Below are 4,620 nucleotides of genomic sequence, written 5' to 3'. Positions count from 1 at the left end.
TCTGTTCAGAACCATTACATGTTGTTCTTAAAAAGGAGGCATTAGCTACAGTATATGTGAGAATGATTAGGATAAACAGAGACCGAGGTACAAGTTGGCTAAATTTAAGGTGAGAACTCTGCTCCCTGTGCATGCACCACACATGACTTAATGGGATCAGGAAGAAGTTCAAAATACAAAGTAGAGGTCTACCAAACCCATTTTGATTACTTTTCATACTTATGCATAGTTGTATTTCATAAAAAAAAGGAAATTTGGGACAAGTGTTGAATGTACTACATGATATAACAAAAGACATAAACCAAGACTGCCAATATGTATACAACATTGTTTTGTGCACTATGAAAGATACAAAACAAGTGTGAAATAAGATCCATATTTCAAGGAATTAACAGTCTCATCAGACAATTAAAACATATTAGTAAGAAACAGAGCTACAGAAAACCAAATATAAGAAAATATGCAAATTGAGTGGTATAGATGGAGGGATTATAATAATTCTATTAAGAGGATGGATTATTTAAAGAAAGTTTCATGGAAGGGCTAGAACTTGAGTTAATGGGAAACTATGGTTTCTGTATAACTGAAAGTAGCCAGAAAAGAGCAACTCAGGTTATGTAGAATCATTATTATTATATGGCACCCATTTCTGTTCTACAATAAACTAAGGACATAATGATGAATAAAATGGTATTACTATTATTTGACCCTTAGCCTTGCCTTACAGATCAAATAGCACTGGGATTTCTGCCATAAACATGTATGTCACTTTTCTCTGTATCTTAGCTTCTAAATCTGGCTTCATGATTCTATGCTTATGCTAACCCTGGCCTGATCACAAGAGTAATCTCTGGTTTTCACAGAAGGAAATCAATAAACTACTCAAGGAGACTAGCAGTGTCCTTAGGCCACACCATGAATACTTCACTCACTGACTCCCTGTCTCCTTATATCAGTTCAGTTCAGTTCAGTCGCTCATTCATGTCCGACTCTTTGCGACCCCATGGACTATAACATACCAGGCTTCCCTGTCCATCACCAACTCCCAGAACTTTCTCAAACTCACATCCATTGAGTCGGTGATGCCATCCAGCCATTTCATCCTCTGTCATCCCCTTCTCCTCCCGCCTTCAATCTTTCCCAGCATTAGGGTCTTTTCTAATGAGTCCATTCTTTGAATCAGGTGGACAAAGTATTGGAGTTTCAGCCTCAGCATCAGTCCTTCCAATGAATATTTAGAACTGATTTCCTTTATGAAGGACTGGCTGGATCTCCTTGCAGTCCAAGGGACTCTCAAGAGTCTTCTCCAACACCACAGTTCAAAAGCATCAGTTCTTTGGCTCTCGGCTTTCTTTATAGTCCAACTCTCACATCCATAGATGACTACTGGAAAAACCATAGCCTTGACCAGACGGACCTTTGTTGGCAACGTAATGTCTTTGCTTTTTAATATGCTGTCTAGGTTGGTCATAGCTTTTCTTCCAAGGAGCAAGCATCTTTTAATTCCATGGCTGTAGTCATCACCTGCAATGATTTTGGAGCCCCCCAAAATAAAGTCTCTCACTGTTTACATTGTTTCTCCATCTATGTGCCATGAAGTGTTGGAACCAGATGCCATGATCTTAGTTTTCTGAATGTTGAGTTTTAAGCCAACTTTTTCACTGTCCTCTTTCACTTTCATCAAGAGGCTCTTAGTTCTTCTTCACTTTCTGCCATAAGGGTGGTGTTATCTGCATATCTGAGGTTATTGATATTTCTCCTGGCAATCTTGATTCTAGCTTGTGCTTCATCCAGCTTGGCATTTTGCATGATGTACTCCTTATATCACACATTAGTTAATGTCTAGACCTCACAAATGGAGCTGACAGTAAATTTTTGGAGTGATATCCAAGTTAATATTTCAATAAGCATATCACAAACACATCTGTACCTGGTCAAGGGAAAGACACCAAAACTAATTACCTGAGGCATGATCTGCGTTAACATGATAGTGAGAAGGACCCCTCAGACATTTTTATTGTTCTTATTATATTAAATTGATGAGTCACCAGAAGGAAAGGCAATGAAAGGAAAAATAAGTGGGACTATATCAAAGTAAACAGCTTCTGCACAGCAAAAGAAACCATTAACAAAATGAAAAGGCCACCTACCAAACAGGAGGAAATATTCACAAATCACATATCTGATAAGGTGTTAACATTCAAAATATATAAAGAACTCATATAACTCGACAGCGAAACAAAACAAAATAAACTCAACATGATTAAAAATTGGGCAAAGGATCTGCATAGACATTTTTCCGAAGAGGACACATAGATGGCCAACAGGTACATGACAAGATGAAGAATATCACCAATGATCAAGGAAATGCAAACCGAAGCCACAATGACATATCATCACACATCTGTCAGAATGGCTATCATCAAAAAGACAACAAATAACAGATGCTGATGAGGATGTGGAGAAAAAGAACCTTTGTGCATGGTTAGTGGGAAAGTAAATCCGTGGTTGGGTGGCATCACCGATTCAATGGACATGAACTTGGATGAACTCCAGGAGATGGTGAGGGACAGGGAGGCCTGGCATGCTGCAGTCTGTGGGGTTGCAAAGAGTTGGACACAACTTAACAACTGAATAACAACAATAAATCCATGCAGCCTCTATGGAAATCCACTTGAGGAAAAGTTTCTCAAGAAATTAAAAATAGCATACCTTATAATATAGCAACTACACTTCTGGGTATTTATTTGAAGAAAACAAAAACACTAACTTGAAAAGATGCAAGCACCCTCATGTTTACTGCAAAATTACTTGCAATAACCAGGATATGGAAACAACCTAAATGTCTATGAATGGATAAAGATATCAGATATGTGTGTGTATATATATACACATATAATGAAATATTATTCAGCTATAAGGAAAGAAATTTTACCACTTGTGACAACATGGTTGAACCTTGAGAGCATTCAGTTCAATACAGTCACTCAGTCGAGTTGTGTCCAACTCTAAGTGACCCCACGGTCTGTAGTATGCCAGGCCTCCTTGTCCTTCACCATTTCCTGGAGTTCACCCAAGTTCATGTGGGTGAAATGGGTAAAGGAGGTCAAAAAATGTAGCCTTCTAGTTATAATACAAATAACTCATGATGATGTAAAGTTTAGCATAGAGACATTTTCATAATACCATATTGCATATTTAAAAGTTGCTAAGAAAGATCTGACAAGTTTTCATTGTAAGAAAAAAAATTTGTAACTATAGTGATGGATTTTTTATTTTTATTTTATTTTTTATTTTTTTTTATTTTTATTTTTTTTTATAGGCATGGATCTGGAGGAGGGCACAGCAACCCACTCCAGTATTCTTTTTTTTTTTTTTTTAAATTTATTTATTTATTTTTTTCAGTGGGTTTTGTCATACACTGACATGAATCAGCAATAGATTTACACGTATTCCCCATCCCGATCCCCCCTCCCCCCTCCCTCTCCACCCGATTCCTCTGGGTCTTCCCAGTGCACCAGGTTCGAGCACTTGTCTCATGCATAAAAATATGGAACGCTTCACGAATTTGCGTGTCATCCTTGCGCAGGGGCCATGCTAATCTTCTCTGTATCGTTCCAATTTTAGTATATGTGCTGCCGAAGCGAGCACAGTGATGGATTTTTTAAAAAAAATAATTTTATTTATTTAGTTTTGGCTGTGCTGGGTCATCATTGCTATGTGCAGGCTTTTCTCTAGTTGCAGCGAGCAGGGGCTACTCTCTCGTTGTGGTGTGCAGGCTTCTCATTGCAGTGATTTCTCTTGTTGCAAAGCACAAGCTCTAGGGCAAGTGGGCTTCAATAGTTGCAGTACGTGGGCTCAGTAGTTGTGGCTCCGGGGCTCTAGAGTACTGGTTCAATAGTTGTGGCACACTGGCTTAGTTGCTCTGTGGTATGTGGGATTTTACCAGATCAGGGATCAAAGTTGTGTCTCCTGCACTGACAGGCAGATTCTTTACCACTGAGCCACCAGGGAAGCCCTATGGTGATGGGTTTTAACTAGACGAACTGTGAATATTTTGCAATATATATAAATATTAGATTATTATGCTGTGCACCTAAAACTAACATAATGTTATCTGTCAATTGTTCCTTAATTTTAAAAAAGAGGGGAAAAAAAAGAGAATGAATTTGACGAGTTTTATGCAGAAGCAACACCTATGCTAACAGTTCCTCCTGATTCTTCTCATTAAATCTTAACCAATGGCTCCATCAATAAAGCATCAGATAAATCTTTTAGGTTTAATGATTTATATAAAATTGTACTCAAAATTAGTGACACCTTGTCTCTATGTTGACCTAACTTGCATTCATAGATATCTTCTGCTACCAACTGGAGATAAGCATTTTCCATCAATAAGGTACACTTCAGGTTTTGAAGTCTAAGTTACATTTTGCAATTGTTTCAATGCTTTAAAATATGCTTTTAATCTCTGCATCAGCTCTATGCTATATGGATTTTGGCAGCTGCTTTTCTGGAATGATTCACTAGTCAGATTTCTCCTGAGACTCAGTCATGAATTTCCAAAAGTTTATCTTGCATTTGGAGAAACAAGGTAGCTGCATTCCAAGGAAAAATATT

The 4,620-nt window shown here is 37.8% G+C and overlaps 1 non-coding gene across 1 annotated transcript; it reads right to left on the bottom strand.

The window, feature by feature from the left end:
• Positions 1-3,544: 3,544 nt before the first annotated feature.
• On the bottom strand, positions 3,545-3,651 carry LOC122690926. The gene has a single exon (XR_006340180.1). It is a non-coding gene; the product is annotated as a U6 spliceosomal RNA (small nuclear RNA).
• Between the last annotated feature and the right edge of the window lie 969 nt (positions 3,652-4,620).

The sequence above is a fragment of the Cervus elaphus genome, chromosome X, assembly GCF_910594005.1.
Source record: "Cervus elaphus chromosome X, mCerEla1.1, whole genome shotgun sequence".
In the NCBI taxonomy this organism is placed as follows: Eukaryota; Metazoa; Chordata; class Mammalia; order Artiodactyla; family Cervidae; genus Cervus; species Cervus elaphus.
This window is presented reverse-complemented; position numbering and strand designations above follow the sequence as displayed.